Below are 14995 nucleotides of genomic sequence, written 5' to 3' on the forward strand. Positions count from 1 at the left end.
AGAGGACTTCATCTTCCCATAGTACCTACAACTAAAATGGGAGTCTGTACACATCTGTTCCATCCTGTCTATCTCCATCTCCCCTATGCCTTCAAGGGAAACCATGCCTTTGCTTACTGGACTGTAAAATGGAGCCAAAGGTCCTCATTGGCAGAATAAATATCAGACGTCTCAGGGTCATTTGGGACACAGCCCTTGCCCAGACCTGGCTCCTGATAGCCCATGAACATTTTGTCATTTGTGTTTTGGAATTAAGAAAACGAGTTCTGCATGTTTTCTACCATCACAAGGAGCAGTGAATTGGTGCCATTGTAAGCCTGATTGTTGTTGCATAGATAAAAGCCTCATTAAATCCCTCCTGAGGAGAGAAGAATCTTATTCTGAGGACAGAGTTGTGAGGGGGGTTCCTTGCTTGTGGTGGTTACAACAACAAAACAGTAAATGGAGGAAATAATTAAATAACTGCACTTTTCCCCCTCCCAAACCTCGTCAAGAGGCTGGGTGAGTTTTTAATTAGTGCTGCATTTTCAATAAATCCGTATCTGTACGCAGTGCCGATTTTTCCCTGGATAAGGAAAGATAATAATGAGAATCCTATTTTTCAGTCCCACACTAAAGGGATGCCTAGTATATTTAATCATGCTGTAGAAATCCTGGCAGCTTTCTCTGAGCCCAGCCTCTGCTCTAATTACATTTCTAGATTTTAGTAAATTGAAAGGGAAAATGTAGGAACAAAATAATTAAAACCGAAGAGGAAGTGCATATTAAAAAGGAGAAGCTGTTTAAAATTCTTCCACACAGTGTTTCCAAGGGCATCTACAGTCATTTAATCAGATCCACACCAAATCAAAGTCCTTTGTACAGAGGCTCGTGGTATTACACCTCAGGTGGGCAGTATGGTCCCCACAGTAGAATGGGATTCTCGTTGCACCAGGCTACAGATGGGGACTCTTATGTCCTTCTAGATCTCTGGGGAGTCAGGACCAACCTGGACAAGTTGCTGGCAGACTCTAGCCCCGAGGAGTCTCCTCCCAGGTCCCAGGCAGAATCTAACTAAACTGTAATGATCAGTTGTGAGGTAGCGAAAGTATGTTGTCCGAGCCTCTAGTTTCCTCTTTCTAGCACCCCTTCCCCATCTCCATGCTCCTCCCTCCAAGGAGTGAGTACTCCTTTTCTTTTCTGCCATCCTGTGAAATCTAGTTAAGAACTGAACAACCTCATGCCACCAGGAGTCAGTTACTAGTAACTGGTTACTGGGTAGCCTGTGGGGCACTTTAAATTTTCACAAGGACTAAAAACCTTGCTGGCTTCAGCTAAAGGAATGAATGTTTGTTGATGATGGTGTTGAGTGAAATCTAACTGGAAAGTTTCAAGCATCTGCCTAATAGGTGACAAAAGCTCTTTTTGTTTCAGGAGGAGCAGGCACAGTAATTATCACACCGCTGTCGAATTTAGGATCTCCATTTCTTGATCAGTTTGACTGAAATTTGATTTGGGCAAGCTCTAGGAGTTTGGAGTGTTTTGTCCATGATTCCTAGGACATTTGAAGCTGTGGGACTGTAGGGTCTGCTTGTGTATTTGAAAGTAGGAGGCAGCCTGGTACTGTCAGGAGTTTCTTTCCTAACCACTATGGCGTTGCTCAGGGGATCCCAGCCTTCCTTGCAGAACAGATTCACCAGCCACCTGGCACCAGCACCCATGTGGCAGGAGACAGTGCTCACGGTCTCCAGGAGACAGTCCCACAGCAGCAGGGCTTCCGGAAGTTGTTCCCAAGGAAGGGCCCACACTCCGTCACCCCACGACCCACAGGTTCATTTGGTTGTTCTTTTGTGTGTGTGCGTACATAATGATCCTTTCTCAATATTATGTAAAAGAGACAATGCCTGCTCTGGATTATTTGGCTTGATTCGGTAAGAATAATTTTTAAAGTTTAAGCTAAAGAAAAGAATCATAGCAATAATAAATATTCCCATCACTGATGTTATTACTGAATCTGGGAGATGACTTTTTTTCCTCACAGGGCCAAGATGCTCTGAGGCTATTTTCTTTTACTAAACTCAGGAATCATTGATGGCCCTTGGGAGCTAGGGCATGAGGCCAACTGGGGACCCAAGTGTCCAAGGCAACAAATTGTCACTGAATCAGCTTCCTTTCAGTTGTTTACTTATATGCCTGCTCCCCCAAAGTGGTCCTTATTTTTGTTTCCACATGCTAAATTTTAGAAGTTACTTAACAGAGTCTCTAGTATTATCATAAAGTTCGAAAATCATTTTACTGACAGGAAAAATTAGGTATGGCATGTAAAAGTCATTGGTAATTCATAAATTGCTTGCAAATACCTTTATTGTTACGCTGCTCACCCCTCCCTCCCCTCAGGGTGCCTCCTATTTGGTCGTCGCACCTCGGAGTAGCCTGAGGGGCCCCGCACGCGACCCCCTGAGAGTTCCCGCCTCTTTCTTCTGAGGCCCCTCCTTCCCTTCAAATCTCCTGGCCTCAGGGAGACCCCCGGGACGCATGCGCGCTAGGGGAAAGTAGGCGGAGTCTTGAGGAAAAGGGAGGAGGGGCAGGAGAACCCGGGGAGGGGAGTAGAGTGGGCGGAGGCCGAGAGGGGTGGGGCCCGGCGGGTGCGCGCTCGCTGCGTTGACGTGCTGACGCCATGACGCCTCGGCCGGTGTGTGTCGGGGTGTGTGTGTGTGTGTGAGTGTGCGCGTTCCGAGTGTGTGTGTATTTGTGTATCGGCGGTCCCGCAGGTCCCGGATGTTGCGGACAGTATGAGGCGAGCGCAGGGGAACCGGGACCAGCAGCTGTCGCCGCCGCTCTGAGGTGAGTGGGGGGAGGAGAGTCGAGGGAGAGGGTTGTCCTGTCGGAGTGGGGGCGCCTCCCTTAAGAGGTGACTGACCCCCCACTCCCCTCCGCCCCCCTCCCCCCCGGGCACACATATACTCTTCTCTGCCCCATTTCCCACATTCCGGGTTACGTGGCTTGTGATTGCCAGAGCCTAATAAACCGTTCCTTCTCCCAATCCGAAGCATTCAGGAGACACAAATGCGCCCCCTGCCTTCACCCCCCCACATAATTTCCCCAGCCCCATCCCCCTTGCCAAATAGTGAGCTGTCGCCTGCGGCGAGATGGGTAACTGCGCATGCGCGAGTGTGAACGAGTTCGGGGTGCTTGTTCGCTGCCCTCGGGGCGCATGCGCATCTCTGTGTTGCAGGGACCTGCGGGATAAAGAGCCCCTGGACCACGCGCCCGCCTTCTTCCCAGGCTAGTGGGCTAGACTGGCTGCCAGATAGTGAGCCTGTTGCTTCTGTCCAAAAGGGAGAATTTAAGTTATTTGAGGGACTTACGGACAAAGCACTGTTTGCATCCTGTGTTGCCTGAGAGACTCCTAGGCTACAAACGCTTCCTAGAGCCAATATGCCCCACGCTGACCCTGCTTTTTAAACTGTCACTACAACTTCTAGTTCTGTCGTTACTTTTCTTTACTCTCATAGTTATGCTGTACCTTTAATGCAGACATCCCCTAAATTTTGGAGTAGGTGCCCAAACCCATTCAATTACTATGGCAGGGGATTTTGGAAGGCTTCCTGAGGACTAAGGGTCATAAAAAAGAAAGTAAGAGGGGGTTTCCTTTTAGCAAAATTCTTAATTATCGGCACATAACTAGATAAGATAAAAAGAGCACACAATTAAGGCTTAGAGTAGTAGCTGTAAATCAAGATATCAAGATTCTCTCATCTCCAGCCCTCTTATTTGTGTGACCCATTTGCCTCTTTGTAAAAGATCTCCCTTAGCGCTTTCGTTTTAGCTATACATTATTGATGCTCAGTGAACGTCACATGAAAACAAAAGCAATCTGAAACTACTGGTGGACGGTATCTTACCCAGTGGAGGTTTTAACTCTTAAATAAGGAGAGTGCAAGAAACAAACAGCAGTTTAAAACTAGGAACTTTAAAGTACAGTAATAATTCAGTGATCTAGGCCCTGGGTTTTTAGTTGGCAGATTATCCCTGATCCTTTTACTTTGCTCCTGTGTTGCCACTCTTTTGCATACTTGGCTGTTTCTTACCTCTGCCATCAGAATAGGGTGAGGAAGTGATGAACTCTTACAAACAGGTTTGCTGAAATCACTGAAATGAATAGCTAATTTGTTGGGCACAGGGGAGGGGGTATTTTCTGTGTTTTTCAGTTATCTTTGCCAACCATGTCTCCTACCTGGATAACTGGGAATGGGGCATATTAGTAAGCCTTATTTTCTGTTCTCTTTCTTTTGTGTTCTTTCTTTGGTATTCTTTGCTCAAGGCTTTTTTGGCTGCCATTTTTAACTTTAGCACCTTACATTCTTGGGCTTTAAAGCATATATTTTTTCACTTCCTCACTTAACTCTGGCCTTTGCATAATAGTTCCACTCTCTTTTGTGCTGTTTTCTGTTGCCATGTGGTTACAGTGGAGACAAGAGATGACACAGGAAGCATACGAATTTGGGGGGCATATATCATCCTTGCCCTGGGAAAGAGCTGGAGACTCATCTTTTTCCCCCCTTGTGTGAACATGAGGAGTGTTAAGTTATTGTGACAACACCACATTTAGGGTGGGAGTGGTTGGTGTCCATTTGGTACTTTAGTGACTTCTCCTTTTAAAGCTCTTCACAGTGGTTAGTTTGGTACTTGGAGATGATTAATGTTGCCTATGCCCATACTTTCATCAGGTTCTGGTAAAATATTGAAGTAAAACTATTGAGGTAATAAATGTCCATTTCTTTTCTCTATAGGCTATTGTCTTCTAGGATGCTTTGTTTTTATCTGGAAACATTTCATCTGGTTGAATTTACCAAAACCTCATTTAAAATTGTTATGATACCAAGGCATGATATGCTTTTAGGATTAAGATGGGTATCATTAAATAATTCTTATTGGTGCAGAGCCATGTTTAAAGAAATAACTCTTTAAAATGGGTAACACATGTACATACATATGAAACAAAACTCAAAAGGTACAAAGAGAGAGTGAAAAATCTTTATTCTACTGTCCTTTTTTCATCCATCTAGTTACCCTCCCCAAAGGAAGTTGTTCTGACCTGTATCTTATTTACCCTTCTAGAGATAATCGATGCTTTTACAAGCCTATACAACTACTTGTATATATTCTTTGGTGCTTTTGTTTTTAATTGTTTTATGCAAATGGTAAGAAATTATACCCATTATTCTGCACTTTGCTTTCCTCATTTAATATATCTTGGCCATCAGTTAATTCAGTACATAGAGTACCTCTTTTTGAAAGCTGGCAGGTATTCCATTGTATAGATGTACCATAATTCATTCCATTTTTTACTATGGAGACTAGTTTGCAGAGCTGCAATTAATTTCTTATATGTACTTTTTATGTACATGGGTGTCTGTTGGGTAAATTCATAGTGGAAGTGCTGGATCAGAGGATATATGCATTTTTAATGTTGTTAGATATTGTTAAATTGCTTTTCATAAGAGCTGTATGAATTTTATTTCTGCCAGCAGGGTATGAGTCTGCCTCTTTCCTCACCAACACTGTATTGTCAAAATTTTTTTATCTAGCCGTGGCCGTTGTGGCTCCGTTGGTTGAGTCTAGTCCCACGCACTGAGAGGTAGGACGCCAGTTTGATTCCCTGGTCAGGGCACATGCCCAGGATTTGAGCTCCATCCCCAGTAGGGGGTGTGCAGGAGGCAGCCAATTGATGTTTCTCTCTTATCGATGTTTTTTTCTTTCTCCCAGTCTCCCTTCCTCTCTCTAAAACAAACAAACAAAAAACATCGATATTTCTCTCTCCCTCTCCCTTCCTCTCTCTGAAATCAATTTAAAAAACCATATTAAGCCCTGCCAGGCATGGCTCAGCGGTTGAGCGTCGACCTGGGATCCAGGCGATCAGGGTTCGATTCCCGGTCAGGGCACATGCCCGGGTTGTGGGCTCGATCAATGACTCGCTCATCATTGATGTTTCTATCTCTCCCTTTCTCCCTCTCCTTTCCTCTCTCTGGAATCAATAAAGATATATTAAAATATATATATATACTAAAAAAATCAATAAATATATTTTTTAAAACAATAAAAAATAAATTTTTAAAATCAATAAGCATGTCCTTGGGTGAGGATTAAAAATTGTTTTTATCTATGTGCAGTCTTTTATTTAAGATTTTAAAGCTCATTATGTAGCTTGTTAAGCTTCATTACATCCAGGAGTTGTGGATAGATACTGTTGCTGTTTTGCAGGTGGGGGTGGGAGTGGAAGATATTATTCAACTGAAGAATAATGCGATGGGAATAAAGTCATATGTCTGTATAACACAGCAAGCCCATGACATTGCTAGGAAGACATGTAAACCCTATATTCTAATTTCTTTAACCTTTAGATACCAGTTTTTCTATGTGAAGTTCTATAAGCCTGTAAGTGAGGTTTTATAATCTTTTGATAGCTGTGACTCAAAAATGGTTTATACAAGTGAACTGCCATTCTGTTGAGGAATTGAAAAGCTAACTCAGGCCCCGCGTGACTCAGCGGTTGAGCGTCGACCTATGATCCAGGAGATCCTGGTTCGATTCCTGGTCAGGGCACATTCCCAGGTTTTGGGCTCAATCCCCAGCAGGGAGCATGCAGGAGGCAGCTGATCAATGACTTTTTTTTTTTTTTAATATATCTTTATTGATTTCAAAGAGAGGAAAGGAGAGGGAGAGAGGGAGAGATAGAAACATCAATGATGAGAGAGTCATTGATCGAGCCCGCAACCTGGGCATGTGCCCTGACCGGGAATCGAACCCTGATTGCCTGGATCCTAGGTTGACGCTCAATGGCTGAGCCACGCCCAGCTGGGCCGATCAGTGGCTTTCATCATTGATGTTTCTCTCTCTCTGAAATCAATAAAATATATCTATATTTTAAAAATAGCTAACTCAGTTAAAGTGCTTTACTGCTCACTTACACAGAATATTGGTACTAGTACTTTTTAAAAGTCTGCTGATTATGGAATACTTCACTGTGAGCTGTGAGGAAACAGAAAAGAATGAAAAGATGTCTGGGAGCTTACAGTCTTGTTGGAAAACCAAATCTATTGACTGTATGAAATAATAAGGGAACATTAATACACTGTGTTCTATGCTGAGAGGACTTTATAAACAAAGGATTAAGGGCTGAAGGAGAGTTTATTTGGGATGCCTTCCTGGAAGAAGTGTATTTCGAACCCCCCCCCCCACCTTTTTATAACTGTTTAAATGAAAAATTTAAACATACAGAAAAGTGGAAAGAATAGTACAATTATCATCTTTATACTGGTTGTCCCCTAGATTCAACAGTTGTTCACATTTTGTTATATTTGCTATATGTATGTGCTTGTGTGTTTATACATGTAAGTTTTTATATTGCAGACATCATAACACTTAAATACTTTAAATATGTTAGATGCTTCTTAAAATACATTGTTTTACTTAATTGTCCTTACAATACATTGCCACACTTAAGGCAATTAACAGTAATTTCCTAATACCATCTAATACTCAGTTCATGTTCAGATTTTCCCAGTTGTCTCAAAGATGACACCTTTTAGCTGTTGGTATTTTTTTCTCCAAACATGTCTCTTTAGTCTCTCTTTAAATCTAGGACAGTTTATATAGATGCCACATGATATTGACTTTTTGAAGAGACCAGGCCATTTGTCTTATAGAATATGTCACTTCTAGAATTTTCTGATTGTTTTCTCACAGTTTCATTTAATTTGTTCTTTTATCCCTGTATTTCCTATAAACAGGCAATGAATTATAAAGGTTTGATTAGATTCAGGTTAAACATTTTTGATAAGAATACTTCACAGGTATTGCTTTTGTACCTCATATTGCGTCACAATAAGAGGAACATAATGTCGAAATGGCCCACTAGTAATGCTGCTGAGTTTGTTTGATCATTTTTTAAGATGATAAATACCATGTGTCTCCATTGTAAAGACTTTTCTTTCTTTGTAATTAGCAAATAATCTGCAGAGTGGTGACACTTTGGCACCATATTGTTACACTTCTCCAGCAACCTTTCATCTAATTATGATGATCCTTGACAGTTATTTCTTTGGTTGTTGCAAAATGGTAATTTTCTAATTCTCATTACCCCAGTATTCTATAAAAGTTGCCCTTATCAATTAGGAATAGATTATAATTTCTGTCAAAAAGTTCAGGTAAATTCTTAATTTTTTCCTTTAACAATTTTCTGAGTAAGGAAATGATATAATAATCACCTCTAATGGTGGCAGATTGTTTCTTTTTCTTGCTTTTTGTTTTAGTATCATTTTAAACTTAGGGATTTTAATTTATTCCATGCTTTACCAAAAATTACTGTTCTTTGATATTCAAGATGCCCCATATTTGGCCTTTGGGGCCCTTTTAAGCTTGGTGTGTGAGCACTTCCTTGCCTTCCAATACAAGAAGTTCCTGTCCCATATGTGGAACCCTCATTTCTCTGTGCATGTGCATGTGCGTGTGTGTATCACATTTTCTTCCCTTTTAATAAATATGTTCATCTCCCTATGAAGCTTCTGGAACCAAATTCTAAAAAATAAAGGTGCCTTTATTTTAACACAATGCACCTAGTGTTTGACTCATTTCTGTGCCACTGGCATTGCTGGATTCTGGACCTTAGACCTCACAGATTCTTTGTCTTGAATACTCTTTGTGAAAGACAGGTAGTATCTCTGAAGAGAGTATTGCTTCCTTACACCCTCCCCCCTTAATATAAGGTTGGCTGTAGAAGAGACTGGGGAATTTCTTCTCTCATGAGCAGCGTTGCTTTTTTCTGAGATGAAAGGTACACAAAATGAAATTTAGAGACTGAAATTATGTTTATCAGCTTTCTGAGAGATGTGGGGTTTTGATTGTTATATAAAAACATTGTGTGTGTGTGTGTGCGCATGTGTGTGTGCACAAGTATGTATTTGTTTTTCCTCTTTTTTTCCTCATTTACATGCATTTTTCCACAGTTGGAGTGTTATGTAATATTATGCTGTAATAGCATATTTTTTTTCATTATCACTAGATCTTCATAATAAAAAAGGAGTAAGACAGATTGTTCTTAATTAGGGTAAATTTTCAAATAGGCCATGAACTCTATCTGATATCTAGCTGTCTTAACTTAGGGTCTGGAACAGTGCTGAATCCTGTGGATTTCTCCTGTGTACAGTAGATTCAGAAGAAATGTTGGTGCATCCACAGTGTTTTCTGAAACTCCATCACACTAATGAAGGTTAATACAAATCAGAGATACAGTGGAACTGCATTCTAAAGCTGATTTTAAGGGCTGGACTAATTCCTGCCATAGCAGAAAATGCTTTGTTAGACTCTTAAAATGTAGTGGTATTTTGAGTAATCTCACTTGAGTAAACTGATTTCAAAGTATGCAAAGCCTGACAGTAACAGTATTCTGATATTTATCTGAAATTCATTTTTCATTTCACTATCTTGTCATATTTACTTCCAGACTTTATAAGGTTATTCTCAACCTGGTTTCATAAAACAAAACTGGCCCCATATTAAATTCTGGTGTGTATTCAGCGAAGCACACCTGTTTCTTGTGTTTGTTTTCAGGCATGGTGAATCACTCTGAAGGCTACACTGACACATTTGCTACTAAGATCTAGTAGTTTCTTTTACTTTTGTTTTTGATATGCTCTCATTATAGGAAAAAAGTTTCTAAAGTATAACCTCTTTAGGAGATGCTTGGGCCTTCATTCCTACAGCTGTGGTCAGGTTTTAATAGAGCAGGAGTTGCCTGCCTGCTTTGTGTGGCAAAGCTGGTCATGCCACTTTGAGAGAGCTGGATGCAGACCTCACAGTGGGGATTAAACATTCAGACATAACCCTTATTTGACCATGAAGACCTTTTTTCTTGACTGTTTCTTTTTAAGAAGCTTTTGGCATAAATCTTCTTGCTGTGACACCAGCTACAAAAAAGAAGGGCTTGCAGTAGTTTTCTGAAAGCTTCTAATTCCTCCTATTTATTTATTTGTAAGAAAAAATATATATGTAATCATTCATCTCCTTAATTTGAGATTTACATAATTCTTTATTGGTATTTAGAAATAGGTACTACTTTCTGTTTCTGTGATTTTGACTACTTTACATACGTCAAATGAGTGGAATCATGCAGTATTTGTCCTTTTGTCATGAGATTCATCCATGTTGTAGCATATGTCAGAATTTCCTTCCTTTTAAAAGCTGAATAATATTTCATTGTATGTGTGTACCACATTTTGTTTATTCTGTCAATGGACACTTGGGTTGCTTCCACCTTTTGGCTATTGTGAGTAATGCTGCTATGGACATGGGTGTAAACATACCTCTTTGAGACCCTGCTTTCAGTTCTTTTGGATATATACCCAGAAGTGGAATTGCTGAATCACATGGTAATTCTCTTTTTAATTTTTTTTGAGGAACTGCCATACTGTATAACATAGTGGCAGCTCTGTTTTACATTCCTACCGCCAGTGTACAGGATTTCAATTTCTCTGCGTCCTCCCCAACACATTATTTTCTGTGTTGTTGTTTTCTTTAATAGTGGTCATCCTAATGGGTGTGTTTTAATTTGTTTTTTAATTTTGTTCTTTTAATGAAACTAAGTTTTAAACTTTAACAGAGTCAGATTTATTATGTTTTTCCTTTGTGGTGTTTTTTGTGTCTGAATGAAGGACTCCTCCTCTATACTGAGGTAATGGTTACATCCCATGTTTTCTTCTCAGAGGTTTAAAGTTTTGCTTTTTACATTTAAGTATCTAATCCACCTAGATTTTATTTTGATGTTTAGTGTGAAATAGAGATTTAATTTTCTTTCCATAAGGGTAACCCGCTACCCCAGCATCATTTATTAGTCATGTCTGCCCCCTGCCACTTTATGCTTCCAAATATATGAGTGTTTGTATCTGTTTTCTCTACCCTGTACCATTAGTCTGTTTTCATATCTTAATTATCATGAGTTTGTAATAATTGTTTATATCTGGTAGGATAACTCTCACCTTGTTCTTTTTCTGTTTATCAACCTCACTGAAAAACCCTGTCAGATTGATATATTTTAATGAAGCCTTTTGCTGTCTAAAGTATATTGACGTGATATATAGAATGGCTTTCTCCAAAAAAGAAAAAAAAAAATCAAGCCTCCCTTATCTAGCAGCTGATCAAGTTTGTCTCTTGTTATGAATGAGCCTACAATTTCCATTAAATTTTTAGGTTTTTCTGAGTGATTTTTATTTTTATACGGGAATCTGATCTTCAAATGGAGGAAAAGAAACTTATTTAAAATAGCTCATAGAAAAGATTTACCAAAAGGAAATAGCTGTCATAGAATCCAAGGAAAAGCTGAACAACCAGGCTTCAGAAAGGGATGGAACAAAAACAGTTCCAAAGACTTCAGCAGTAAGAGTTAATAAGACTCTAGTGTTCTGCCATAAATAGATCTCAGTATCCATGAGGCTTAATTCAGATTCTTGAGTGATATCTGATTTGGTCAGTCTAAGGCTTGATTTCCCTTGGGCCAAATATCTGCCCCAGGTTCACCTGTGGTTGAGGATGGGGGAAGGGAGATTTGGTACAAGCAGCAAATTTTGGGAGTGGCTGGAATAAGAGGCAGATTGTCTTAGAGTAGTGGTTCTCAAACTTTTTGGTCTCAGGACTCTTTATACTCTTAAAAATTATTGAAGACCCCAAAACGCTTTTGTTTATGTTATTTATACCTATTGATATTGACCAAATTAGAGTTCAGAATGGAAAACATTTTTTAGAAATATTGATTACTTAAAAAAATCTGTATCAGGTTAACATAAATAATATATTTTTATAAAAATAACTTTAAAAAAATTAGTGAGAAGAGTGGCCACTTTCATTTTTTTAACATTTTTACAAATCTAAGTATCCACGTAATAGAAGACAACTAGATTCTCATATCTTCTTCTGTATTCAATCTGATATGATAGATTGTTTTGGTTAAAGTAAATTAAGAAAATATGGCCTCATAAGATGTAGTTGGGCCCTGGCCAGGTGGATTAGTTGGTTGGAGCTTCGTCCTGTACACCAGAGGGTTGCAGACTCGATTCCCAGTCAGGGCACATACCTAGGTTGTGGGTTTGATTCCTAGTCTGGGCAAGTAAGGGAGGCAGCTCAAGTAAGGGAGGCTACTAGTAGATGTTTCTCTCTCATATTGATGTTTCTCTCCCCCCCCCCCTTCCCCTTCCTCTCTATCCATTAAAACATATCCTTGGGTGAGGATTAAAAAAAAGAGGTAGTTGGAAAAAGGAGTATTTTCAGAAATTGTGCATATTCTTTATGGTACTACACTAAATCTTGACAGTTGGTAGTTTCTTATACGTTGCAGTTTGAAATCTGAAATCATGTTGATGTTACTGTTATATTAAAATCCATTGATCTGTCTTACACTTTGAATGGATCTTTTACCTATATATGATTTTATAATATCATGCATTGGTTGTTTGGGAAATACTGGTCATTGAGTTAAGCAGATCTTCCAAATGACACATTTTATAGTGCTATACCAAAAACCACATTAGTTAATATCACCACCCTTCCCATCAGAAAAGTTATTGGAATGTGTCAAGCAGCTACAAGATTTCCAAAATTCTAATTTTTGATTAAAAGTTCTGATTTTATCATTGGCAACAAATACTGTCAGGGTTTTTTTTTGAAGTGACAGACTCACTTCATTCTCAAGAAAATGTCTGCTAAATAGTCATGTCTGAATAGCCACAGTTTGTGCTTTGTTCCAAGTAAAAGTAGTGTTCTGTGAAAAAAGCTGTCCAATTCACAACTCAGAGTCACAAGTGCTTTTGCTCGAGATAACCATTGTACTTGAGTATCCTGCAGAAGTGTTTTTGCATACTTCTCATTTCATCACACAGAATATTTAAAAGACCTGTACTCAAGGTTTTAGATTTATAAAATTAATAATTTTTATTGCTTCATCAAGAACATTCTTAAGTGAAGTTGACTTTTTAAAATCATCGGTACATAGTGGTGAAAGACACAGGACTCTAGTATAGTTTGATGCCATTACCTTGATTTATGCTAAGGCATCAGCAGTTTTACCCATTATTGGTTTTACACCACCAGTGGAAATGTTAACATGATGAAAAGGCAAACAATTTCTTAGTATTATGAAAATAGTCTCGACTTCATGGACCCCTTGAAAGGGACCTCCAGGGATACATGGACTACACTTTGGGAACCACAACTTGATGAGAAGGTGTGGGTAGGGAAACAAAAACCTGTTACTTGAGGTCTAACAAATGTTTCATGGAAGAATTTTACTGGGTTGCTAGGATATTACTTTAAGTCACTTAACATGATGTAGAAATGAATGGGATATTTTTAAAGATCATAAAATGTTGCAGATTTCTTATTGAACAGATGTGTTTTTCTAGTAATTATCGTTTCAGACAGCAGAGTTTAAGGTATTCAGGTTTTCAGCCAGCTATTCTTTCAAGTATGTGATAATCTTAGGGTAACCCATTTTAATAAAGCTTATGAAATTTATGTCATCATAGTAGCACATGGCAGCTTAACTTTTTTTTTCAAGCAGTTGAATACATTTAAAAATCTGGGCTCCAAAAATTGCATTTGGGAAGATCTTGCCTTTTCAGAAAAGGCATAGAAGGGAAGGTCATTCCAGCTTTTAGTCATTAAAAGGTCTTTCTAAAGAGAAGGGAGTAATGGTGTTAGCTGGCTTCATTTCAACAAATATCTATTAAGTGACAATAAACAAAAGATTTTATAAAAGCTGGGGGATGGGTTTGTTATGAAAAGAGTAGGGGATTTAAACCAGCATTATGTATTTTGGTATTTAGAAAAGGAAGAGATCATTTAATTGGGAAAGCTGGGGTGGGAGGCAGGACCGTCTTTGTGAAGGTTCATTTGAGCTGGGTTTTGAAGGGTATAGGTATTTTGAAAGCTGGAATTTTAATTGGCAGAGACGGGAAGGGAATTCAGATAGAAGGAATGTCATGAACAAAAATGTGGAGGTGGGGAAATGCAGTGTTTGTTAGTATTGGGTGTATACCAGAAATAATGAACAGTGTAGTATAGCTGAAGCAAAAGATGCATGGGATAATGGGAGGTAAGACAGGAAAGTAAATTGGCCCAGAACATGGAAGGTTTTCTACCAAGGTCAGGCAGTTAGGGTTTAATGTGGTAAGTGATGGAGTGACTGTTGATAGTTTTTGATTTTTGAAAAAAACAACATGATCAGATGTGTTTTCAGAAAATGCATTTGACCTCATTCATTTTTTAATTCATTCATTGACTCTTTTTTTTTAAATAGTTACTCTGTACCACTTAAGCATGAGGAATGGTGCACAGGTAAAATGGTGAACCAAACAGAATATCCTTATTCTCATAGAATTTACAGTCTAGGAAAGGAGCTTCAACAAATATACACAAATATAATTACAAATTACTGTGTTATGAAGGAAAGGAATAAATTAGTATTAGGGGAATAATGGGGAAATTAAATTTAGTTGGGGGAATCTGGGAAGGCCCTGCTGTGGAGTTAAATATTAATTATCTACCTTATGTCAGATGCTATTCTGGGTGCCAGGGATATAGTTAAGGACCAAACAAATAAAAATCTCTGCTCTCATGAAGTGTATAAACAAGATAAACAAAATACATGGTATGTTAAAAAGTAGTAAGTGCCAAGGAGAAAAATAAAGCCAGAGAAAGAGAGAGGGAATGTTGGGATGGGGGTGGGGTTGCAGTTTTTGATAGAATGGCCAGGGGCCATCTCAGTAAATCACTGTAAAGGTAATATCTGAGTAAATATCTATAGAAGGTGAAGGAGTGAATCAGAACTCCAGACAGAGGGAATAGCAAGGGCAAAAGCCATAAGGAATGTCTGTATGTGCCTTGCAAGTCCAAGAAACCTGGCTGGAGTTAAGTGAGCAAGGGAAAAAGTGGTAGAAATGAAGTCAGAGAGGTAAGTGGAAACTAG

General features: G+C 39.1%; 1 protein-coding gene across 4 annotated transcripts in view; it reads left to right on the plus strand.

Moving 5' to 3' along the window:
* The first annotated feature begins 2514 nt into the window (after nt 1–2514).
* The window catches only part of SPOP (speckle type BTB/POZ protein), a 62107-nt gene continuing 49626 nt past the window's right edge, over nt 2515–14995 (plus strand). For 2 of the 4 annotated variants that reach the window (XM_081161833.1, XM_081161829.1), the window contains exon 1: nt 2581–2823. The gene's annotated coding sequence lies outside the window, so the exon portion shown is untranslated. Of the gene's footprint in view, nt 2824–14995 lie in introns of all 4 variants that reach the window. The other 2 variants (XM_081161832.1, XM_081161830.1) reach the window with 2 other exon arrangements.

Source organism: Miniopterus schreibersii, assembly GCF_964146895.1.
Source record: "Miniopterus schreibersii genome assembly, chromosome: 16".
Classification (NCBI taxonomy): Eukaryota; Metazoa; Chordata; class Mammalia; order Chiroptera; family Miniopteridae; genus Miniopterus; species Miniopterus schreibersii.